The following is a 27163-nucleotide window of genomic DNA, read 5'->3' as shown; positions in this document are numbered from 1 at the left end:
CTGATAATGTTTACTGACCAAGTACTGTCAGAGCCTATAGTGGTATCTTCATTGATAATCAAGAAGTTGTGGAATAGAAATTGAAACAATTTATCAGTTAGAGTAGCTCTGCTTGCAGTAAAGATGGAGTACATATAATTTTCCTATTCATTACATTATCTGCAACTATACACCTTGAACATTATATATAAAGCAAATGTAAGAAGACTGAAAAGTGGAGAGTAGAAGGCAGACTGTCTAGAGACCTTGAGTCCAAAGAAATTAACATGATGGTAAGATCTCTAAGTTTTCCTTTTTTTTTAATTTGTAAAGTTTTTTTTATTTTTGAGAGAGACAGAGACAGCTTGAGTGAGGTAGGGGCAGAGAGAGAGAGAGGGAGCTAGAGAGAATCCCAAGTAGCCTCCACACCGTGGGCACAAAGCTCGATGCTGGGCTCGAACTCACAAAGCCATGAGATCATGACCTGAGCCAAAACCAAGAGTCAGACGCCTGACCAACTGAGCCACCCAGGTGCCCCTAGGTTTTCCTTTTATGTCATATGTGATATACATGGGCCTGAAGAAGCCAGCAACTCAGAAACACCAATGGTCATAGACAGACAAATAAATTACAATAAAAGGTTTTCATTTGTTTGTTTGTTTGTTTGTTTTGTTTTGCCAAAGGACCAAGAAAGGGACAGCCAAGCATGGCAGAAAACTTTAGACAATAGCCAATCTACTCCAGTTTAAAAACAACAGCAAACAAACAAAAACAATAAATTGTGGGCCAATTCCACACACACCAGTAAAGGCAAGTAGGGATCCTGAACTTCCACAAACGCCAGGCTGTAACAAAGTACTCCAACCCCATGCCAGGGTTGTGTCAGAGAAGGTGGAGTAGGAAGCCAGGATTTCATGCCCATCTGGTGGCAATGAGGTTCCTCCTCTCTCTCCCCCACTCATTGCCACAATGTCAGTGGAGATCTTATGGAAAATCAGTACTTTATCTCTACCCACCAGTAATGAGGTATCTCTCCTCCTCCCCAGCAGGATGTTAATAGAGGAAGAGTAGTAAAGGGTCATGATTTTCACTGTCATCTAACTTTAATGAGGCACATCTCTCCCTATGGTGTTAGTGGAGGCCATGTGGAAGGCAATAACAAGACTCTCCTATCCCTCCCAGTCAGGGAGGTATCAGTGGAGGACTACATGAGATCCAGAACTCCCACTCTTGCTCAGCAGTACAAGCAGCCCCCTCTTTGGTATCAGTGGAAACTGAGAGGGGAACCTAGGCTTTTACACTCAGGTAACAGTTTGTGACTGGCAATAATGAGACAGTGCTCCTCTTCCCTTGGCAGAGCAATTTTAGAGAAAGCCAGCTAAAAAGGAAATTTTAAATACAATACAATCTAATAACATAATAATCCAAATGTGTAGATTTCTTTCAAAAATCTCTTGTCATACCATGGACTTGGAAGATCTCAAATTGAATGAAAAACATGCTCAATAAATGTCATCACTGGGATGATATTGATGTTAGAATTATCTGACAAAAATTTTAAAGAAGATGTTATAAAGACACAGGAACAATCACAAAACTCTTAAACAAATTAAAAAAAACAGAAAATCTCAGCAAAGAAATAAAGGATATAAAGAAGAAATAAATAGAAATATTAGAACTGAAAATACAATAACTGAAATTAAAACAAAAAAACCAAAAAAAAAAAAAACAAAAAACAAGAGGTGGGCTCAACAGCAGAGTGGAGGGGACAGGGGAAAGAATCAGTCCACAGAAATGTAAAACGACACAAATCACCCAATCTGAACAACAGGAGAAAAAAGATTGAAAACACACATATGCACACACACACAAACACACACAGAGTCTTAGGAACATGTGAGGCTATAACAAGAGATCTAACATTTGTGTCCTTAGAGCTCTAGGAGAGGAGAAAAAGGGCAGGGCTTAAATATCATTTGAAGAAATACTAGCTGAAAACTTCCCAAATTTGGCCAACACCTCCCCCCCAGACTTACAGGTTCAAGAAGTTAGTAAAACCTTAAACATGATAAGCCCAAAGAATCTACACGAAGACACATTATAGTCAAGCTTCTGAAAACTAAAGACAAATAAAAAAAAATAATAAAGTGGCCAGAGAAGAACATCACATTACATACAGAGGAAAAACAGTTCAAATGGCACTGGATTTCTCAATACAAACCATGAAGGCCAGTGGAAAATGATACAACATGTTGCAGGTGCTGAAAGGAAAGAACTGTTGACTCAGTATCCTACACCCAGTAAAAATAGTCTTCAAGAAGAAAAGGGAAATCAAGACATTCTAAGATGAAGAAAAACTAAAAGAATTTGTTGCCAGCTGATCTATACTGACAGAATGATTATCTTGGTCATTTAGAATTTAACAAAGAAATTACTCATTAAATTAAGTTTGTGACAAAAAGGGGCGGGGGGGGGGAAGAAATGTTTTCTGGTGAACACAGTGAAATAATTCCCTACAAGATGTTTTGTTTTGTTCTTGCATGTCTGTATGTCTCCTCTCTTTTTCTCTTACTCTCTCCCTCTCTCCCTCTCTCTCTCTGAGTGTGCTTCTTCCAGACTAACAATCTATAGTATATATATGCAGTACAAACAGGAATATAGAGGGTTCCAATTTCCTGATTTCTAAGACCTTAACTTTTATCTTGCACTGAATTTTATTTTCTGACCGTACTTAAGCTTGATGTTGCAACTTCCCCAAGATTCCCTCATCCACTAAATCAAGGTCCTCAAAATGAAGTCCACAGCCCATTCACATCAGAATGAATTGGAATGTTTGTAAAATGCAGATTCCTAGGCATCGCCCCAGACTTACTGGGTCAGAATGAGGTAGCACTAAAACTATAGCGTTAGCAAGCTCCCAGGTGCTTTTTGTCCACACTGTGGTTTTGTCCAGAACCACAGTACTAGATTATACAAGAGACCTTTATCAATGCAAACATCTATGGACAAAGTAGGAGTGATTTTTCTCTTCAGCACCCACACTGCATTGTGCTAGGCTTGTTCCCACACCTTCTCTGCCTTTTCTAATGTAATTCCTTTGCTGTTCTGCCCACTGCAGCCTAGCACCTCCTAACAGGTGAGGTCACCTGAACTTCATTACACTCAGCAGCTGAACTTCATTACACTCAGCAGCCAAACACATAGTTATTTTCACAAGGATATTTTCAGGCTGTATATTTAGCCTTCTTCAAGGCTCCAAAGCATTTGATCCCACAGTTATGATGATAGATTTTAAAGTACAGACCTGTTGCTTTTAGGGGTGGCCATTTTTCATTTCTTTCATTACCCTTGACCACAGGGTATAGGGGCAAGAGGCTCAGAAGTCAAACTGGCCTGGGTTTGAATCCCTGCCTGGCCATATACTGGTTAGCAAGTAGCATTCTCTCTGAGCTTGTTTCTCATTGAAGACAGAAGTAATTCCTACCTGATGAACTCAAAGCTTTGTTAAGAGAACTTTGTGGATGGAAGGCAGAATGCAATAGTGGGGAAGCAGAGGCTTTGCAGTTCGTAGAGAACTGGCGTAACTTCCACGTCTCCCTCTTGCCAGCTTCCAAGTGTGGGACAAATTATTTTACAGAAAGAAGGTAATAATACCACCTTGACCAGCATTGTGAAGATTTATTAAAATGATCCAGACAAATGGTGAGTACTCGAAAAATTGCAACTGTTATTATTTTTGGTTTTGGGGAAGAAGTTTGCACAGTGTCAGGGACACAGGAACTTTTGCCTATTATTATTAATAGCAGAACTGTCAGCTGTGCATCCATAAGGTGGGCTTCAGAGGCACACAGACCTGAGATGAATGCCTACTCTAGTATTTCTTACCTATGTAAGAAACATGGCCATAGTACAAGTTGCTTATTTTTTCTGAGCCTCATATATCCATAAAGAAAGGGGTAGTAATATTTACCTCCCAGGATTGATGTAAGACTCTAAAAGAGTTCAGTTCATCTCTTCTCTTCCTTTCCTACTCCCTCTCTCCCCAGGTGAAAGGAGGGTGGGGATGAGAGAGGGAGGGAGGCAGGCTTTACAATCAAATAGGTTTACAATCAGATTCTGATTAATAATACTGATATTCCTTTGTGATTCATTTGTGTAAGTCATAATTGTAGCTTTCAAATTATTAATATAGCCAGAGGACCCTCATGTTCTTGACTTAAATCAGGATTGTGGTTATTTGTTCTGGAAACCAGTTTTCTAGATTCTTGAATTGACAGCTACACACATAGCCAAGTGCCTTTGTGGGTCATCCAACCCATGCAACATGGTCAACATTTAAAGAATGGATGTGGTTAATTTTAGATTCTAGTTGGCTCTAGAATACAGACTAGTATTCCTTTCCTGAGCATGGGCATGGACATCCTTGAATCCATAAGCTTCGTCTTTGCTTTTAGAGAGAAAAATCATAATGAATAATTTGCAGAAAACTGAAAGTAATTGTGGAAAATTATATTTTTAAGTGTCTTATACTTTGCCTAATACTCATAATTTTATTGCTTGAAATAACATTCAGGAAGGAAAACCAACTTGGTTTAAAGATTTCTTTCAACTTGTTTTGTCTTCCGATAAACCGAGTATTAATTTTGGATAATCTGTTACTTATACTTCATAAACAGAAAAGATCTCCAAATGTAGAAGCAACATGTTGTATTTCCACTTTTTTTTTCTATCTTGATTTCTTCTTTTATTTCTTCTTTTGTTTTTACTTATTTCATTGGTAGTTCTGACTCCGTATTCTTCTAATATTTCTGTGGCATATTCATTCTTTACAAAAACATAGCAGAAACTTTGCTCTCATTCATTATCTTCCTGGATCTTTCAGTGATCATTGACCAAAACAGTAGTGATTACATTTTTAAGTTACCTCTTGACTGTACCATTCATTGTCATTGTTTACCCTTTTCTTTTTCCTTTCTTACTACCCTTCCCCATTGCACCCTGGATTATCACTGTACTGTGAGAACATTTCTGAGTTAAATTTTCTTTGGTAGGATAGCAACACGAAAGATAATTAAAATAAATATACAGGTACTAGGTTCATTTGTGTTCAACTATCTACTCAATCTTGGAAGCAGACATGATAATCTTCTGCGGAAGCTGTTGCTATTTAGAGTGGTAAATAATCTTGATAACTTCCCTAAATTTGGGAAGTCCTAAAATGTCATTAATTTCTATTATTTTTAAGAGTATAAGTATTATACTATTTATCAATGCAAAGTGCATTATTATTGCAGTTCCTCAAAGAATGATGTTATTCTATTGATATTGCTGATGGTGATCCAGTGCCCAAAATCATCCAAAAAGAAAGATGTAACTGGAATTAGAAATTAATGGTGTTGCCTATTGCTTAAAAAAAAATCTTCGGTTATATAGAAAAAAATAATTAATACCTAACCCGTTATAAGTACCTAAAATCCTAAGATATTAAATGACTAGACTAGACTATTTTTTGAGAGCAGGAGCTATTAAAAGAGAAAGGATATTTTTATTTCTGCTAACATTCATCTTGCTGAAAAGTGTAGATTCTGTGCAGGTAAAAATGAATAGGCAATTCAGTAGAATAAGACATAGAGAAGAGTTTCTCATGTGTGTTTGTTATGTAATGATTTTGTTGAACTTCAGTAAAATTTTGTGAAGCACTTTGTGTGAAACACTTACAGTTTTTCCTATAATCCTAGAGTGTTACAGCTATTAATTTTAAATAGAAAGTGCTGTCTCTTTTCTCATTAATGGAGGGAGACAGATGCTTTACCTGAAGCTATGGGCTGCAAGAAACCCTAGTAGTCAATCACATCATTTATATTATATTAGGATTGTGCTTTTGGCCTTTTCTTATTCAGAAATAATGCATATCACCAGAATTTTTTTTACCGTGACTGCATTTTTAGTTGATGTACTCTGCTAGATCGAACACTGAAATACAGTTGCACAGAACATCAGTGGATTCTCTAAACTTTGAGAAAAACATATCACATTGAGAACTAAGACATTTATCTTTCATGTGAACTTGAACCATGGAAAATACTTCCCTCTTTTCTTCAACCAATGTGAGACATAAATCTTTTCTCTTATATGCACTGTTCCTAATACTCTGCACAAGGATGTAATATCAGTCTAGTGCATGGATACTTGTTATCAGAATCCCATCATTCCATTTCTCATTAGAGGAAACACATAGGAAAACTGTACAATTTGGAGTCCAAACATCTGATAACCAGATGGCAAGTCAGCCTCAATGTAATGCAAACATTGTCTGTTTGTAAGACTGATATTTGCACACACATCTTTGGCAGATGATGGCAAAGCATTGCGTAGAAGAAGCCTGCCTCCTGAGTCACACAGAAGGAAACATCTTCCTCAAGTCTATTTTCTCTTCTCTCTTTACAAAGCCTGATGGCTTCTTTTAAATACAAAGATATTTTGAGGAAGATTTTGGAAGTTAAATGAGAGACGTATGTCTCCAATCTGGGCAATTTGTAGTTCCTTTTCATTTTTCTTTCCCAGGTAAAGTTCAGGCTGAGAATATCTTGCTCATCTACGATTTTGGTTGTTTGTTTTAAATTCTGGCCTGATGGATTGATAGCCATGTACAATGATACTCAAATCCTCTAGTAAAGATGTATGCACATATAGATAGGTCAGTAATGTCTACATGTGTATGCCTGTGTGTGCATGTGTGTGTGTGTTTTCCTAGACTCATATTAATTTTTTATTCATATTCTTTCATGGGAGGCCATTTAGTATTATGAAAAGCTATCCATAGGATTTGGACTCTCTAGAGACCATATTTATCATGGTTCAGAACATGGACTCTGAAGTCAGAATTGCCCCTGTGATCCTGTACAAGTTGATAATCATCTTCTCAGCTTCCTCATTTATAACATGGCAAGGACAATAGTACTAACCTCAAGGCTTGTTATGGGATTAAATAAAATAAATCTATAAAGTTTTTATAAAAGGGACTCTCAGATAATAAGTAGTGTATAAGTGTTAGCTTTCTTTTTATCTGTTAGTCTACCATCTGCACCATACCTTGTACCCAAAAGACTGAAGATTATAATTTTAAAGCACTCAGTAAAATGTGTTTTCCTGAACTGGACCTAATTATGAGTCAGAGGTCCATAACTGCTCAGTCATGCAACTTTGAGTAAACCACTTTAACTGTCCTAAGCCTGTTTCCTCATCCATGAAATGGGGCAATAATTGCTGTCCTGTTTTCCTCACAAAGGTATTAGGTAGACCAAATGAGAGAATTTATATGATAGCATGTGTTTAGTTTGAAATGCAAGGCAGATAGTTGTAATGCCTTTGGAGATAGCATATCTCTGAAAAAAAAGGTGACTGAGGCAGGCTCACTTATTATGGTCAAGTAGGAATGATAAGACACTTACATGTACAACTATATTAAAGGTTGAACATACTAATGCATCAGAAAGTTCCAGAACAACTGCTTTGGTAAAATTCAAATTATAGGTAAATTATTTCTGATGTTATAAATAATAGAGAATAAATATTCACCATCTAAGCCTTTGTAATTTTCTGAAGTAATTTTTAAGATTCTCTGTTACCTTGATTATTATCTTGCTTAAATAATGTTTCATTTGGAGCCAGATGAGTTAAGAACATAGACCAAAGGCTAAGAGAATCTCAACATTTGGAGAGATTTTATTTATTGGTGTATTAGGAAAACATCAGGACACTTTTTAGAGAGCCCCTCACTCAAAGCTGTTTTCATCTGAGGAAATTAAAAATGTATGCTCACAGAAACTTTGCTCAAGGCATTTTGTTCAGCTAGCAAACATTTGGTTCTTTCTTCTCTTATAGGATAAAGGATCTGTCTCACTAGCTCATATAGTTTAGAAAATATTTCCATTAGATAATACAAAATCTTGTCTATAATTCAGGAGGGTTTTAAAAGTCAAATTAAGTAGACTATTCCAACATGTTTGGCCTTCTTAAATCCATTATTTTAGAAAACCTTATGAGAACAAATAGCATCTATTGCCTTTAATTTAAGATTTTCTCCAGGATCTAGGTCTCAGTAGTAATAGGGAGGTATATTGAACCCATACAGAACTAAACCTTTTTTTTTAAGTTTATTTATTTATTTTGATAGAAAAGGGGGGGGTGAGGCAGAGAGAGAGAGAGAGAGAGAGAGAATCCCAAGCAGTCCCCAAACTGACAGCGTAGAATCAGATGTAGGGTTTGAACCCATGAACTGTGAGATCATGACCTGAGCTGAACCTAGAGTTGGACACTTAACTGACTAAGCCATCCAGGTACCCCAGAACCAAACCTAACTAAAATATTCTTAAAAGGATGTAGTCTCAAGCCAGACTGCTTTTATATCATTTTTTCCTAACTATAATAGAGTGGCTCCCTTACACTCCGTTTTGGAGAGTAAGAGATAGTCACTCTTAACACCTGCATAGAGATGTGTGCTAAGCCAAAAAAAGAGGAATGTCTCAGAGCTTGTAGATGACTTCCCCATGCTCATCTCTCCCTTCGAAGCATTGCCCTTAAAAAGAAAGGAAACACCTTTTTTTAAAGTAAATTATTAGTAATGCCTCTATTGAATCAACTCTTTGAACTCTGTTTTATTACTGAAATGACTTTTACACCACCCACATCTGATATGGCTCATAATATCTTACTGAAGTACTTTTGGGCATCACATCAGGCATGGGTGATTCACAGTCATAAACAATTGTCAGTGTAGATAATAGCTGACTGCACAAAGTGCTGTGTTTGAGGTCTCTAAGCAATCATGTTTAATATCCAGAAGTTCATTTTCTAGAACTCAACAGGATGCTAACACCTAACCATCAAAGTTCATGTTCTGAGAATAGTGATGTCTTATCATAATTTTTAAATAAATGTGTCCTGCTTATTAATTAAAATTGTTCTGTGCATAAAACACACTATTACTATGCTTTTTCCCGTAATGAGTCATAGTCCTGAGATGATTACTTATTTTTAAATATTGCAAAGTCTACCTTTGCTTATTTTACTTCATCTCCAGACTCGATTGCATTTGAGTAAATTTTAGATGAAGTCCATTATGAAACACGATGCTATTTTTGCACGGGCCATCATCACTCATTAACCTCAATAATTTTTGTCCCAGTGAAAGAAAATAGGGGATGGCAAGGAAGAAAAAATCACAAACAAAAGGCTGGTACAACTGAGAAGAGTTGTACTGGATATTCTCCATTTGCCCCTCGACAACCCCTCTCTCCCCTCCTGTGGACCTATGAAAGCATCAGCAGGGCCCATCTGCCTTCTGGCTTCTGGCTGGACAAAGCCAATGGGAGGACCTAGTAGGAGATTGGAGAATGGAAGAAGAGCGAGTTCTGGGTTTTGTTTCCTACCTCAGAGAGATACAGTTTACTAAAGACTGTGTTACTTTTTAAAGTCACAGTTCCTGCAGGTGCTTTTCTATACACACAATTCTCTCTGGATTTCAGCTGCCTCTCCCCAATCTCATTCTTTCAGGTCGTAGAGACAAGAAGCAAATATTTCGTCTACTGCTAGCCCTTGTGGACTCAACCCCCCCCCCCCCATGTTGATTTCCCTTACCACTGCCCCCATGGCTGGTAATTGTCCTGTCATCAGTCTCTCTTTGGTCACTATTTCTGAGTATTCCATCTGGTCCTGCTACTGTCTGACTGATACAAGTAGAAGAGTTCAGAAAAGAGGCCAGGGATGCAGCCAGTATTGTTGGCTTTCAGCTCTGGCTTTGCTGCTTCCTAGCTGTGTGACCTCAGGCAAATCTCTTATTCTTCCAGGAGTGCAATTTCCTCAATGGTGCAATGAAGGGCAGTTGAACCAGATTCCAAGCTCTAAAGATTCTATGTTCTGTATTCAACTCAAGGTATAGAAATGGCTACCCCCGTGACATGTCATTAATAAATTCTTCAGTCACTTCCAGAGGGGTGAAAAAAGCAATCCTAGCTGAATTGATGTCAGCACTTAGAAATATTGTCCATGAACTTAGGGGACATAATTCATACATTGAAATTGCCTTATGTGGATGTTTCTCCAGTGTTTTCTCCTTTTACATATAAGTGTTATCAAACTAAAGATATAGTCCTTGTCAGTTCTGTTAAAGGACTCTGTAGACAATCAGGATAGTCTCTGATCAGTTTTAAGTGAAGCACTCTCAGCTCCTACTTCCCTCCGGCACCAGTTTAGATATGAAAGATGATTTTTTAGGTCCCTGTTCCAATTCTATTTGGAAGAAGTTTGTAAAGCATGACTTTCCTGAATAATAATTGCCCTTTCATTTAGCCCTATCTACAACTTGCTTCCCCTTGATTTCCTTATTGCAAGGTGAAGGAAAACAGAGGCAAATTAAAGTAAAACCCCAATGAGCATTGTAGATGCAAAGAATGACTGTTTGAAGAATCCCCATATTTTAGTGTGACTGTTTCAGTGGATGGTGCTGCAGCTGGGTCAGTTACATGTTCAGGGCCCAAATTGCTTGATCAGCAGAGCAAATGAAAATTTTACTGTTGCAACCTGGATAACTGCTGTGGAGGGGTCCCAAGTCTTTGAGCATGAATGATTAAGTGAGATGGATAGAAGCCAGCTCGGAGATGAGGAGAGCAAAATTGAATATGGTCACGTGAAATCCCTAAAAGAAGGATGCAGGAAAACAGTATCTCAGTAAAATGCCAGGATGAGGAATTTTTATAGAGTAGACCCTTTTCCATTAGGGGAAATCGTATCTTCTTACAACATTACTGCAATTATTTTCAGGATCTATTTTCAAAATTCCCTTTCATTCAGGGTGTTCTTTTACTCTGATGTCAGGTAATGGAGGATAGACTATTGGAGCTCTTGGTTTCTGGAGAATGTATATTACACAGTAACATTCTGTCTTCTGTGTTCCTCTGTAGGACTCCATGCTGTCTACTCTATTCATAGAATTCCTTGTCTGTGTACCTCAACTGCCAGTGAGTTTCCTTTACATGATCAAATGGCATTAAGTGATATTGAAAAATGAAATTTAGTGGGGCGCCTGGGTGGCGCAGTCGGTTGAGCGTCCGACTTCAGCCAGGTCACGATCTCGCGGTCCGTGAGTTCGAGCCCCGCGTCGGGCTCTGGGCTGATGGCTCAGAGCCTGGAGCCTGTTTCCGATTCTGTGTCTCCCTCTCTCTCTGCCCCTCCCCCGTTCATGCTCTGTCTCTCTCTGTCCCAAAAATAAATAAACGTTGAAAAAAAAAAATTAAAAAAAAAAAAAAAGAAAAATGAAATTTAGGATTAAAAAGTTATCAAACCTTACTTGCCAGCTCTATCTATCTATCATCTATCACCTACAATTTATCTATCATCCATCAATTTATCATCTATCATCTATCTGTTTATCTATTTATCTATATCTATCTATCCATCTATCAATCATCTATCTATCTATCTATCTATCTATCTATCTATCTATTAAATACCTAAATTCAGTGGAGAGGTAGTACAGAGACCTATGTTGTATTTGTAGTTTAAAGTTATTTGCTAACATACATTTTCACTGACAGTTTCCAGAAGTTTTACTTCAAATCACTGTTCTGGAAAGAAATTTACTTTGGTTTCTCTTTTAACCTTTTTTTTTTCTTTGATAATTAATAATATTCCTGCTCAAGATTCACAATAATCTGATAATGGTTGCCCCTGGATAAAGCATATAGGAGACTAAGAGACATGGATGAGAGGGAGATTCACTTTTTTTTAGGTATACACTTTGTTCCACTATGCTTTTCATGCCATATGTTACTGTTTCAAAATATATTCATGTAATCCCAAAATGAAATAAATACTCCCACTCAATTTATGAGAATTGTTTTTGGATTTGATTTTGATCTGTTTGAATATTTAAGATATGATGATTTCAATTCTTAAGCTAAGCTGCCTATGAATCTGAGGATCTAAAGCACTTATCATAATCATCACTGATTCTTCCCTTGCCACTCCTTGATCAGTCATCAAATCCTAATGATTTGAGTACCTCATTTATGTCTGTCTCCTTTTCTTCAAGTCCAATCACTGTTCTAGTTTGGGACCTCATTATCTCTTAGTGAGAATACTGAAATATTTGCTTAACAGTATTCTTGCCCCTAGACTCTGACTCTTAACAACACCTCAACAAAATTCAGTGTTCCCATTTTCCACAGGACAATCTTCATTAATCCTTGGCATCCTGGCTCCTACCTACAGTCTCGTCATTGTAAATTCTCTCAACATTTATTCATTTGACTGTTTTTTTTTCTTTCACGTGTCTGATACTACGTTAGATATTGTACTAGGAATAAAATGAAGGATGATACTGGATGGAGTTCCTCTCCTCACAGTGTTTACTGGCCAGTGGGGGAAGGGGAATATAATCAAATCATACAAATGTTTATTTAAAAGCAAAGATCTATGAGAACAAGTCGTTCAGAGATAGAGACCTGGCCTAGTCTCAGGGCTTAGAAAAAGTTTCCTGGGTTTATGTTGCTAAAGCTGAGATCTGGAGAATGAATTTCAATGGCTTCAAATGAAAGCTGATGTTGCCTGCAGTAGGCAACCTGCCATCTTTCAAACACTCCAGGTTTTCCCAGGCTTTTGCCTCAGGCTTTCCCTAATTCATTTATTGTTTGGTAAAACTTTTTGTTTAATTATCTACCCTTTGTCTTTTACTTTATGGAGTATTCATCGTTCAAGATTCAACTCGAATTTTACTTCTGAGGACAATCTTCCCTAACCTTATTTATGGCTCCTGTCCTTGAACCCACTGGTTTAGAAGAATGACTAGGTCTCATCCCTCAGCTTACACATCATTTTATGTGGACTAGTTATTGCTTGGCATCTATCTCACTGTTACACACACACATTTGACTATATTTTTCTCTCCATCTCCTATTGTATCCTTTGTATTTGCAGAACCTAAGATGATACTTAGAACAGTGAGAACTTAGTACATCCATTGGATCAAGTAATATCTGACAGCATGTGGAATAATTGTTTCACAAGTACTATCAACTTTATTAGTGTTAGATTATAAATACTTAGGATTACCTCTTTTAATATTGGTATCAATACAAGAAATTCCCATTATAAGGCAGTGAAATATTTCAATTATTGCTTTAAGACTCAGTAGTTTGAAACTTGGGATACATTTCCCCAAAGAGAAAGATAGTAGAATGTATTTGATTCTCAGATGTGTATACAAAAGGCAGAACTGTTCTATGGAAATAGCCAAAAATACATGGGTTCTAATGCTATTTGTAACTTTTACTAGCTTTATTATTTGAGCCAGTGTTTTCATTTAAGAGCAATTCAATTCTTTCACCTGAAAATAAAAGTTTTCCCCTTGCCCATTTATTGTAAGATTTGAATAAGTAACATACATAAATTACCTAGCTCAAACAATGCAAGTTCATTATTACACTATAGCTTTCCTCCTTGTCCTTCCCTCTTCTCTTATGTCCATCGCATTGACATTTTAGGCAACTTTGTCAGGATGAGTGTGTGGGTAGGTTGGCGGATGGGAGGTTCTATGCTTTCCAGGCCTTGAAAAATCAGGAAGAGGAAACTTCATCATTCACTTCATGACATCCACTCAGCCACTCATTGGCTCACTTAACAAATGTTGAACTAGTACTCTTTATATGCCAACTAGTAGTCCAGCAGTTGAATAGTCAAACCCTAAAGGTATCATCACTTTCCATTTCCAAAAGGGCTTGGAGTAGCTATGGGGAAGAGAATTGGATTCTGAATTAGGAGGCCCATGAGTGGGAATGGTGGGTAGTGTAGCTGTGGAGGTGCAGGCCAGCTGACTCCTGGATGACACCAGGACTTTTCCTGTAGTCTTGCCACTGTGCACCTGCTGGGTATGGGCTCTAATTAGTAAGGACCTTTCTCACTTTTAACCCAGAGCCAGTATAAGCCTTAAAGCTCTGGAAGCTTACAAATAACAGAAAACTTTTGGCAAAGTCTCTGACGATAGAGGGATGATTAACTGGTGCCCTGATTATATATGTGGACAAATGGTGTCAATTCTTCTATGAGGGAGAGTACAAAAGAATTAGCAAAGTTATTATGTAAATAGGTCTTACAAAAACTTTTTTTTTCTGGAATGCAACATTTTTCCTTTCTTTATCCTTTTAAATGAATTGCAAAATGCATATTTTCAACACAGAAAACCAAATCAGGATTTGGAATGCCTGTACTCATAGAGAAAAAATAAATCTTTGATAAGAAGAATTACTTTTAATTCTTCTGTAATTTGCAAAATAAGGAAGATGTGGTTATTTAATTTGATTTGCTCCTCTGTGTTTGTAAAACTGTGCTCTATTCTAAAACAGCTGTGCTGCCTAATGCATTTATGGCTGATGTAGAAGGCTGGGATGTTTATTAATGATAGAGATTTGGAAGAAAGGAGTGGTAGTTATTCTATGCTGTGTTATTTAATGTAATTATGAACTTTGCAATTATAAAGCTCCTGTAATCTACAGGACACAAGGGGAGGTTGAGTGTTATGAGGTCACCTGCTGTGTCCTCTTAACAGTGCCTGTTCTATACCAGCACATAAAAAGCAAAAGCAAGTGATGATGATGAAGCCATCCTCTCTTAAAACGTGTGTGTATAGATCAAGTTCATGTTACCTATTTTCAAGAAAATTTACTTCAATTTTTTTAGAAATGCTGTAAAAATCCTCATTCATAGGAGTTATAAATTAGAGCTAGCCTGAAATGTAACTGAATATGAAAGATGAGTTTATTGAAAAAATAATGTAAAGATATTTTCAGTGGAACACTTTAAATTCTTCAGAGAAAAATACCTTTTTTTAATATTTGAAAGAACATTTGATAAAATAATATTTATAGCTATTAGAATATTTTATAATCAGTAAACTAAAAAAAGATAGCCTAAAGTGATCTCTCTTCAGTAAATATCCACATATTGGGGTGACAGTAACACAAATATGGCTGAGTGTCTTCTATGTTCCAACCAGTGTGCAGGGCTATTATATATGTGATATTATTTATTATAGTCTTAAATATTGGGAAGTAATTGTAGTAAGATAGTAATTGAGTGTGTTTTTGATAGTTATCTTTTAAAATATTCTTCAAATGATTGTATTATTGACTGAGAAGAGTAAGGGATAAAGAGGACTCAACTATTTCTCAAGAAGGTGAGAGTGTGCACTGGATTTGGAGTTAAATCCCAATGGGGCTATTTACTTACTAGCGTGAACTTCAGCCAGTTATTTAACCTAACTCAGCTCAGTTTCTTCTAAAACGAGGATAAGAATATCTACATCATAAGGTTGTAGAAAGGATTAAAAACAATGTGTATAAAAGCAATTTGCAGATTACCTTATATATAATAGCAATGCTGAGCATTTAGCTAAATCTTGTTTTGATCAGTAAGATTTCAATAAAACTAACCTTAGTTTCCTTTCCAAGATCAACATTTGGTGAGATGCACAATGCCCCATATCCTCAGTAATATGTATGTATGTGTATTTTATATTATTTTAAATTTTTAAAAATCCTATTTTTTATAAAATTCCAAATTTCATAATGATTTCTGACTCAAAATTCTGGTCTCTCTTTCTCTCGCTCTCTTTTCCCTCCCTGAGCTTTATTGAGATATAGTTGATACATAACATTGTGTAAGTATAAGGTATACAATGTCATGATTTGATATACATCTGTATTGTGAAATGCTTAATAAAATGAAGTTCATTTGAGTCAAAAACAATGTCAAGGGAATTTTCCCTAGGTTTTGTTGTAGGGTTTGACACTTTCATATCTTAAGTGTCATTCCTGAATCCATTTCAACTTAAGTTTTGTGAGTTGTATAAGATACGGGTCCAATTACAATCTTTTGCATTTGGATATTCACTTTTCCCAGTACCATTTATTGAAGAGACTATCTTCTTCCCATTAAGTATTCTTGGTTTCTTTGTCAAATATTAGTTAACCAAAGGGGCTCCTGGGTGGCTGAGTAGGTTGGACATCAGAATTTGGCTCAGGGTCTCATGGTCTGTGAATTCAACCCCCTCATAGGGGTCTGTACTGACAGCTCGGGTCCTGCACACTGCTTTGGATTCTGTGTCTCCCTCTCTCTGCCCCTCCCCTGCTCAGGCTCTGTCTCTCTGTTTCTCTCTGTGTCTCAATCTCAAAAATAAATAAACATTAAAATATATATATATATTATATATATTTATATAAATATATATATATAAAAATTAGTTAAATATATATATGTATATATATATATATATATATATATATATATATAATTAGTTATATATATTAGTTAACCATATATGTGTAGATTTGTTTTGGGGCTCTCTATTGTGTTCTATTATTCTATTTGTCATTGTTTACACTAGTACCACACTGTTTTGCTTACCATAGTTTTGTAATATAGTTTGAAACCAGGGAACATGATACCTATAACTTTGTTCTTTCCCAAGATTGCTTTGCCTTTTTGGGGTCTTTTGTGATTCCATAACAATTTTAGGATTATTTTTTCTATTTCTGTGAAAAATGCCATTGTAATTTTGAATTTTGACAGGGACTGCATTGAATCTATAGATGGCTTTCAGATTCTGTTCATTGAACTCTTGCCCTAACTTAAATCTTAGCTCTTACCTCTGCTCATGCCATCCCATATGTGATACTTAATTCCTTACCTTTGATCTCCCCCTCCCTTCCTAAACATAATCACAAGATATGTAGCAAATTTGGCTAAAGATTTTAGGCAATATAGAACAATGCAAATGACAGGGATATATAGAATATAGGGTAATGCAAACAACTGAAAAATTGGATGTGAAAAACACCTATTCTCATAAATCGTACAGCCACTATAGCATTGACAATTTCTCAAAAGTCTCCTTTTAGTAAACATTTTAAAGCCCTATCGCATTTTTGTGTGTTTCTTTTTAGTCCCTTTATGTCAACAAGACTCTTTGCTTCTTGTCCTGGGAGCTTCCTCTACTCAGACCTTTCTGCCTTAATCTTTCCCTATGTTGTGCAGTCTCATCCAACTCTGGTCATATCTTTGCATAATCTGACCACTCCTATTTGTGCCTGATTAAACCCTTCTCTTCCAGCTATTTTATAAAAAAGAAAGCTTTACAAAACATTTTCTTCCTGTAGTAGGACATATTTCATCTCCCTTAGAAGACAAAAGTACATTTTGTTTTATTTATTCTATAAAGGAAAGTACTATGAAAATCTATTCTAATTCCCCATCAGATCTTTGATATGACAGACACTTTTTTTTCTCTTTTATATTACATTGCTGAGTTCTTATGGGAGTGATGTAAAGAATAGACCTTTCATTTCAAAAGTCTGAGTTGATAGTTTGGTTCTACCGTGCAGTAGCCAGGTGACATTGGGAAGGTTTATTCAAATATTGAGTAAAATGTAGTAAATAATATCTTATAATAGGTCTTTTTTGTGATGGTTAACCAAGACAATATATGTAAAGCTTGGATACAGTGTCTGGCACATTGTAAGTATTTTACAATGATTGTTAGATATAACATAAATCCACTAATATCATTTGTCTAGTTTACATGGACCTCTCTCTTGCTCCCTTAGTCCATTCATACATTATGGTAAAAGAAGGGATTTAAAAAATGAAGAGTAACTCTGATAAGTTTCAAGATTCTGTAACCACCTTGGTTTTAGAAAAAAAAATTTATAAAACTGTTAATGTTTAACTTATAATGATGTTTTTATGACTTTTTTCATCTTAAATTTAAATACATTTGTAAAGCATCATTCCATTATATATCATGAGTAAACACATAATAGTCTTATTGAAATAACCAATTTATAAAATGAAATAGATTTAGTTTTACAAATAGCCTAGGACATGAAGCTATTCATTTCAAAATAATAAAGTGCAAAAAGTCATAATACTATAGCAGTGGTGTAGCTGCATGCTCCTTTTCTTGTGTTGTAATCCCTTTTGTATTGCAAAAATATATAGACAATTTTCTTATCTTTTTTAGTTTTGAGATTAGCATAATAATACAAGACTATTGTACTCCTATTATGTGTTAAATGTTTTGCAGGAAATTCAGATGACCATAGGTATATGTGGTAGGTTATTGTTTTACAGATAAGAAAACCAGACTTAGAAAGTTAGGAAATTTGCATAAGACTCCATCTAAAAATTTAAAACCAGAGCAATCTGACTCTCATACCTAAAATCCTGCCATTTGTTTAGAAGATGGAACAGAAAGAATGAGTTTTCATTATGATTCTTAAGTAAAAAGTGGTAATATTAGAAACAAGTCCCGTTTGTTGAGTTTAAATTTTTAAAAATATGAAAAACACATGACAACTTTTTTTCCCCATCATTTTCTAAAAAGTATCTGTGTAAGTCACAACCCCCCCCACACACACTTATAATAAGTCTTTATTTTTTGCCTTCTATGTGTCAAGCACTGGGTTAGTCACTATGATGCAATGGTGAAGAAAATAAGAAATCATGATGTGGAAATGGAGACAGACATTATCCAAATATCATTCCAGTGAAAGTAAAATTCAGTAAGAGGAGCACTAAAAACGAAGTGCTACATGGTGTTCTAAAAGTTTAAAACCTGGGATGGAGGTGGGATTTTGAACTAGTCAGAGAGAGTAGAAAAGGATCATTAGTTGTTTAAGTTGTGCTCTAATGGCTTAATGCATTTTAACCAGGTAAATAAGGAAAGAACATTTCATACAGAAAGACAAGCATGTATAAATGTCCCAAGATTAAAGAAGGAGGTAAATGGTGGCACAAGAAACTGAAAGAAAGTCAGCATAGTGGATTGAGTTCTCCAGAAAGCAGAATCTGAAATGCTGATTACAGTGTAGGATATTTACTAGGGAGAGTGTTTGGGATTAACACCTAGGAAGAGAATCGGAAAAGAAACAGAATTGGGCAGAAGGAGAATCCAAGCTGACCCTATCAGAACTATAGAGTTTTAATGGCTAACCAGAAGATGTGTTGGGCCAAGATGGCCAGATCTTAGAACCCCTACCTCCATCAGTCATTGGGTGTAGGCTGTTCTGGAAAGAGTGCCATTTTGTGTAAGAAGGTATTCTGCAGCTGAGGAGGCAATCAATCCCTGATAGGACTAACAAATAAACCTATTTGATAAGCATCCCAACAAGTTTTTCTTTGCAAGAGGATCTAAATAGAGCATCATCATATCCATCAAAGGCATTATGGCTAAAACCCATAGAGTAAGGTTTCTCCTTCTCAGCATTTTTAACATTTTAAACAAATTCCTCCTCCTCCTCCTCCTCCTCCTCCTCCTCTTCCTCCTCCTTCTTCTCCTCCTCCTTCTCCTTCTCCTCCTTCCCCTCCTTCTTTTTCTTCCTCTTCTTTCTATCCTTCTCCTCCTCCTTCTCCTCCTCCTCCTGATGATGATGATGATGATGATGATGATGATGATTAATTAGTGAGAGGTCTTCCACTACAGTAAGAGAAATTTAACAGCATCCCTGGCCTGTATTCCCAGATGCAAACAGCAACCCCCCCCTCCCTAGTTGTGGCGACTAAAAAAAAAGTCTCCAGTCACTGCTAAATGTCCCCTGGGAGGAGCACATTCCCCCTCATTGAAGAAAAAGTTGTAGGATAGGATTGAAGAGATATGTAAAATCCAGATCATGCATGGCCTCATATGCCAAATCAAGGACTTTTCCCCTTATTCTAAGAACAAAAGAAAGCCATTGAAGTGTTTCTAAGAAAGGAGTTAAGAAGACCAGACTTGTTTTGAAAGTATCAGTATGACTCAGAGCAAAGCACAGATTGGAGAAGGGTCAGAATATATGCAAGGAAAACTGTTAGGAGGGGGCTATTTGAACAAGTATACCAGCTGTTTGTAGGAAGGATCTGGTAAAATGCAAAACTGAAGAAATACTGAAGAGATATTTGGGCTGGATATAAGAAGTCTGAAGGAAAAAGAGCTATCAAAGAAGTATCTTCAGTTTTGCCTTGCATAAATGGGTAGAGAATGGTGTCATTTACTGATGTATGGAACACAAAGAAAAAAAGATGTTGTTTTTGAGTGACTTTTCAAAAATTTAAGTTGGAATATCAAGAAGACATTTGGACATGAATCCAGAGTTCAGAAAGGAAGCTGAGAAAGAAATGTTTTAATGGGATTTTAATAATATTCATTAAAACTATGGATATAAAATTGAATAAGATATTTTCTCTACTCTCAAAGAAGTTGCAGTCATAGTCAGTAGCTTTTGCATAGCAGTTTAAATTCCTTTTTAGATTCTTGCTAACAGGTTTGCCATAAACATTGAGGAAGTCAGATATTTTAAATATTTTTCCATATTTATCCATTAATAGCATAACAACACAATGCGCACACACTTACATGTACACACCCACACCCACACCTACACACGTGCACACACACACACACACACATATATAATGTGAATTTTTTTTTAAATAGAAACTAAATGTGAAACAGAAAACCATCAAAATCCTAGAGGAGAACACACACAGCAACCTCTCTGACCTTGGCCAGAGCAACTTCTTACTAAACATGTGCTGAAGGCAAGGTAAACAAAAGCAAACATGAGCTATTGGGACTTCCTCAAGATTAAAACCTTCTGCACAACAAAGGAAACAATCAATAAAACTAAAAGGCAGCCTACAGAATGGAAAATGATATTTGTGAAGGACATATCTGGTAATGGTTTAGTCTCCAAAATCTATAAGGAACTTACCACACCCAACACCCAAAAAACAAATAATCCAGTGAAGAAATGGGCAAAAGACATGAATAGACACTTTCCCAAAGAAGACGTCCAGATGGCTAACAGACACATGAAAAGATGTTCAACATCACTCATCATCAGGGAAATACAACTCAAAACCATGACCAGATACCACTTCACAGCTGTCAGAATTGCTACAATTAACAACACAAGAAGTAGCAGGTGTTGGAGAGAATGCAGAGAAAGGGAAACCCACTTGAACTGCTGGTGAGAATGTAAAGTGGTACAGCCACTCTGGAGAGCAGTAGGGAGGTTCCTCAAGAAAATAAAAATAGTAGTATCCTACAATCCAGCAATTGCACTATTAGGTGTTTACCCAAAGGATACAAAAATACAGATTTGAAGAGGTACATGCACCCCTGTGTTTATACCAGCATTATCAACATTAGCCAAACTATGGAGGGAGCCCAAATGTCATCCACTGATAAATAGATAAAGGATTTGTCACATACACACACACACACACACACACACACACACACACACACACACACACACTGGAATATTATTACTTAGCCATCGGAAAATGAAATCTTGCCATTTGCAACAATGTGGATGGAGCCAGAATGTATTATGCTAAGTGAAATAAGTCAATCAGAGAAAGACAAATATCATATGATTTCACTCATATGTGGAATTTAAGAAACCAAACAGGTGAACATATGGGAAGGTGAGGGGAGCAGAGAAGAAAGAAAACAAACCACAAGAGACTCTTAATGAGAGAGAACAAACTGACGGTTGATGGAGGGAAATAAGTGGGAGATGGGTATTAAGGAGGGCACTTGCTATTATGAGCACTGGGTGTTGTATGTAAGTGATGAATCACTGAATTCTACTTCTGAAACCAATATATTAACTAACTAAAATAAAAATTAAAAAAAAAAGAGACTAGCTATATCAGTGAATTTTGGTGTTTAGAAATAAGGAAATGTATATTTCTACATAGAAATGTAGAAATATGTATGATATACCTAATTATTATCATAAGGTGGAAGTATTGGTTAAATTGTTTGCCCAGAATTCTGCAAGTCACTAGTGAGTTCTTGGAAAAGTGTCAAACATTTCCAATATCTAATAGGCCTCTTTAAGCAGTAAAGCAGTTATTTCTTCCCTTTCCCCAAAAGAAAATTATCATATGAACAAAATCCTGGCAAGAGTAGGAAAGAAAGACAGTTAAATTAAAAACATAACTCATATAACAAAGTGGAAGCGCTATAGCTTTTTATAAAGGATTGGAGTTGGCAGACAAAGAACACTGCTGCAAGTAGAACTGAAGGCTTCATGTCTGACAGCAGGACCTGGGAGGTCAAGGCCAGAAACCTAGTGCTCTTGCCAAATGTACCCAAGCTTTATCCAAATGATAGCATTTGCTTATTCATATCCCAGGGTTCCCCAGTGCTTATTTTCTCATTTTACACCTATTCTCAGCTCTCTGGCAGTCTTCAGTATTTCTGACCATGTCATTCTCAAGACTAAGGACTATAATCGGCCTTGTAGGTCATAATCTTATTTTTAATATGTATGCTGGAAATACTTGAACAGACTCAGCCACTAGCCAATTGTTACAGCTAATAAGTAATTCTCCAGGGAATTCTGAATTCAATAAATGAATCAAATGTAAGCAACTCAAAGTTGGTAACAGAAAAAAAGTGAAAGTAAAAGAAATATTTTTAATTATAATCTGATAATCAGGATATGCTAAAGATGAATGTTTTATAAAGAAGAAAGACTATTTCATTCATAATCAGGAACAGGAGTAACTCAACAATTTTGGAAGCAAAAGGAGATAAATATAGGAGATATAAAAAAAGGAGATAAATATAGGAACTGCAGTTGTGGCAGTACATTTTCATATGTGAAATAACTAAGGCCTGTCTATCACTTCATGTAGACATTACTATCAATCAGGTGGTATGTTGAGAGAAGCAAAAGCCCCACTGTTGCAGAAAATATACTCATCATTCTGTCTTTATTATCATTTTTATAAACCCTCACTGTGAAGCATGCTTCACATATTCATGATGTGTTTGATGACCAGAGACTAAACACATTATATACCAATTTTTGTATTTTCATCATATCATATCTAGGATAGCTAATGATGGACACTATTATTTTCATCTTTGTGAATAATGTCTGCAAGATAGAAAATGATCATTTATTCAAAGGAGTCACTTAATCATAAAATCTATTGGGCCCCGTTTATGGAGCTTTTATATTTCAGAGAATTTGTGGAAAATCGATCTGCTGAAAATAATGATGCATATTGTTTTCTGTCATTTTGTAGCATACACACCCCTCCCCCCATATGTGCACGCAATGTGCCCATTGTTCAAGCCAATGAAAAACAGAAAATGCATTTTCTTTTATTTTTTTTTTATTTTTTTTTTTTAAATTTTTTTTTCAACGTTTTATTTATTTTTGAGACAGAGAGAGACAGAGCATGAACGGGGGAGGGGCAGAGAGAGAGGGAGACACAGAATCGGAAACAGGCTCCAGGCTCTGAGCCATCAGCCCAGAGCCCGACGCGGGGCTCGAACTCACGGACCGCGAGATCGTGACCTGGCTGAAGTCGGACGCCCAACCGACTGCGCCACCCAGGCGCCCCTGCATTTTCTTTTAGAAATTTAGTTCTGGGGGCGCCTGGGTGGCGCAGTCGGTTAAGCGTCCGACTTCAGCCAGGTCACGATCTCGCGGTCCGTGAGTTCGAGCCCCGCGTCGGGCTCTGGGCTGATGGCTCAGAGCCTGGAGCCTGTTTCCGATTCTGTGTCTCCCTCTCTCTCTGCCCCTCCCCCGTTCATGCTCTGTCTCTCTCTGTCTCAAAAATAAATAAAACGTTGAAAAAAAAATTTAAAAAAAAAGAAGTTTAGTTCTGAATTCAGCAAATCATAAAAGCAATACTTAATGGATACTTAATAAGAATAAGATATATGACAATAAGAATGAAAAATAATTGTAAAGTATAGTGTTCATCATTTAAAATGTTAAAGCTTCTTGATAAAATCTTTAGTATATTTAATATTAACTCCACCTAGAAAGTGGGAAATTAGCTTTCTGATTCTGCTGAGAGTAGACTCCGTAATTTTCACAAAACTTCTCACTGAAGACAACTGAAATGCTGGACAAAATACTATGTAAACTATCTTCTTAAAGGCATCAAAGAGCTAACAAAATAGCAAGGTTGGACTCTGCCAAGATCTAGGTGAAAATGGAAATCCAGAGAAATAATCTAGTAATTTTAGTCACTTTTGACCAGATAGAGTGTTATCACATAAAACATACCATGCCCAATTATATTTTGATTTCAGATAAAATGATTTGTTTTTAAGTATAAGTATCTCTCAAATATTCCTTGGTGCATACTCACACTAATAAAGTTTCTGATGTTTATCTAAAATACAAATGTAACCAGAGGTTCCATATTTTTATTTTCCAAGCATGGCAACTCTAGCCTAGGGATATTTGCAGTTCTGGAAGGAGCAGCTGAGAAGCTGAGCAGATTTTTTATAGCATCTCAAGAATATGGAACAGAAGTCAGAGTAAGGAACTGTCAGAGAGGAGAAACACCGTCTCTTTTAGGTTGGGACCTTGAAAACCTATATATAAGAATAAGAGTGAAACAGAATTAAACTAGCCTCGACATAGACTGGAGCCTATTTTCAAGTCATTTGAAGCCAAAACCCCTCAAATCCTGTGATTAAAGGAAGGCAGTCCTGGATTGATAATGCCCAGGACACCATGAAAATTCTTCAGATGGAATCATCATCCTGGGTCTCAAATTATTTCTACAAATATTGTTTAAACATAATATCCAACACTTAATCAAAGAACCAAGCATGTTGTAAGATTAAAATTATGTGAAATAGAAACAGTGGGAGAAAAAATAAAGAAGAAAGACAAAGACACCAAAAAAAAAAAAAAAAAAAGAAGACGAAAGGAAAAAAGACAAGGAGGATGGAAGTAAGGAAAGAAAGAGTCTGGTTTTTTTTGTTTGTTTGTTTGTTTATTTATTTACTCTGAGAGAGAGAGAGAGAGAGAGAGCGCGAGCACTGGAGGGAGCTCCTGCAGGCAAGTGTACAAGTGGAGGAGGGGCAGAAAGAGAAAGAATTCCAAACAGGCTCCACCCTGTTAGTGCAGAGCCCACAGAGCTTCAACCCACCAACCATGAAATCACAATCTGACCTGAAATCAAGAGTCAGGTCACCCAAGTGCCCTGGAGTTTGTGTTTGTATGTACAATGGGTTAAAAAGTAAGAGAGAAAGACAGATACCATATGGTTTCACTCTTATGTGGATCCTGAGAAACTTAACAGGAACCCATGGGGGAGGGGAAGGAAAAAAAAAAAAAAAGAGGTTAGAGTGGGAGAGAGCCAAAGCATAAGAGACTGTTAAAAACTGAGAACAAACTGAGGGTTGATGGGGGGTGGGAGGGAGGGGCGGGTGGGTGATGGGTATTGAGGAGGGCACCTTTTGGGATGAGCACTGGGTGTTGTATGGAAACCAATTTGTCAATAAACTTCATAAAAAAAAAATAGATCACAGTGATAGTTTCACAACCTTTTGAATTTAATAAAAACCACTGACTTGTAAAAAAAAAAAAGTAAGATTGAATATGGGGACTATAATCTATAGAAAGTGATACACAACATTAATTAAAAAAAATCTAGAAATGGAAGAAAATCGCTGAAATTATGAACTCAGGAAATGAATTGGAATTGGAAAAATTTCCAATTATATTTTGAGATTTTAACTCATCTATCTCAGTAATTGATAGAATAAGTGGTTAAAAAATTAAGGATAGGGGTGTCTGGGTGGCTCAGTAGGTTAAGCATCTGACTTCCACTCAGGTCATGATCTCATGGTTGGTGAATTTGAGCCCTGCATCAAGCTCTGTGCTGACATCTCAGAGCCTGGACCCTGCTTCAGATTGTCTTCCTCTCTCTTTGGCCTTTCCGTGCTTATGCTCTATCTCTCTCTCTCAAAAAACTAAAATTAAAAAAAAAAAAAAACACCAAAATATTTTTAAAAAATTAACAAGGATAGAGAAGATTTGGACAATACAATTTTAAAAACCTTACATAATGGAGCATTTGTAGAACCCTGTACCTAACAACTTCCAAAGACACATTCTATTTCAGCACACTCAAAATATGTACAAAGACTGACTATATTCTTGGACATAAAGTAAGCCTCAAAATTTTTCAAAGTTTTGAAATTATAAAGTATAGATGGTCTGCCTGAAATGAAATTAGCCAGACATAACTAACAGGAAGATATTAAGAAATTCAATATATTTAAATATAATTTGAAATTCAATACATTTCGGGGCGCCTGGGTGGCGCAGTCGGTTAAACGTCCGACTTCAGCCAGGTCACGATCTCGCGGTCCGTGAGTTCGAGCCCCGCGTCGGGCTCTGGGCTGATGGCTCAGAGCCTGGAGCCTGTTTCCGATTCTGTGTCTCCCTCTCTCTCTGCCCCTCCCCCGTTCATGCTCTGTCTCTCTCTGTCCCAAAAATAAATAAACGTTGAAAAAAAAAAAAAAAAAAAAAGAAATTCAATACATTTCAATATATTGGAAAATTTCTCTTTAAATAAACATAGCTCAAAGAATAAGTCACAATGGAAGTTAGAAAAAATTAGAAACAAACAGTAATGAAAATTTCTAATTCATAGAAAAATAAAATAATTTAATAAATATCAATATAAGAAGTTTAAAAAAGCAAAAGAAACATACATTTACAATGAGAAAATAATAAAATGCAGAAATTATGAAATAGAAACAAATATGAAATTAATAAAACTAAAGTTGTTGGGTTGTTTTTAAGTTTATTTTTTATTTATTTTGGGAGAGAGAGTGCACACGTGCAAGCAGGGGAGGAGGAAGTATAGAGGGAGAGAGAGAATTCCAAGCAGGCTTTGTGCTATCAGTGTGGAGCCTGAAGTAGGGCTCAGTCTCACCAGTTGTGAGATCATGGACCTGAGCCAAAGTTAAGAGTTGGACGTTTAACTGCGTGAGCCACCCACACGCCCAAGTCATTTTTTTTTTTTTTTTTTTTTGTAAAAAAGAGACTGGTAAACTTGATAAACCCCCAATGAAACTGATACAGAATAATAGAATTCAGAAATCACCAGTGTGTTAGGAACATCAAAGCTACATCATTATAGGTCTTATAGATTGTAACTATAATAAGAGAGTATTATGAACAACTTCACACAGATAGTTTAGATAATGTGGACACATTTTAGGGAACATACAGCTCATTAAAGCTGACACAAGAAGCAACTAAAAATATGAGAAGTCCTGTAAGTATTAACAAAATTGAATATACAATTA

At 36.3% G+C, this 27163-nt stretch overlaps 1 protein-coding gene across 1 annotated transcript in view; it reads left to right on the top strand.

Moving 5' to 3' along the window:
• Window positions 1-27163, top strand: part of CTNNA3 (catenin alpha 3) — a 1681070-nt gene that overhangs the window by 1058204 nt on the left and 595703 nt on the right. The gene's annotated exons all lie outside the window — the stretch shown is intronic.

The sequence above is a fragment of the Lynx rufus genome, unplaced genomic scaffold (genome assembly GCF_022079265.1).
Source record: "Lynx rufus isolate CCGP_SWC_20201006 ecotype Redwood Valley unplaced genomic scaffold, mLynRuf1.p SCAF_11, whole genome shotgun sequence".
Lineage (NCBI taxonomy): Eukaryota > Metazoa > Chordata > Mammalia > Carnivora > Felidae > Lynx > Lynx rufus.
This window is presented reverse-complemented; position numbering and strand designations above follow the sequence as displayed.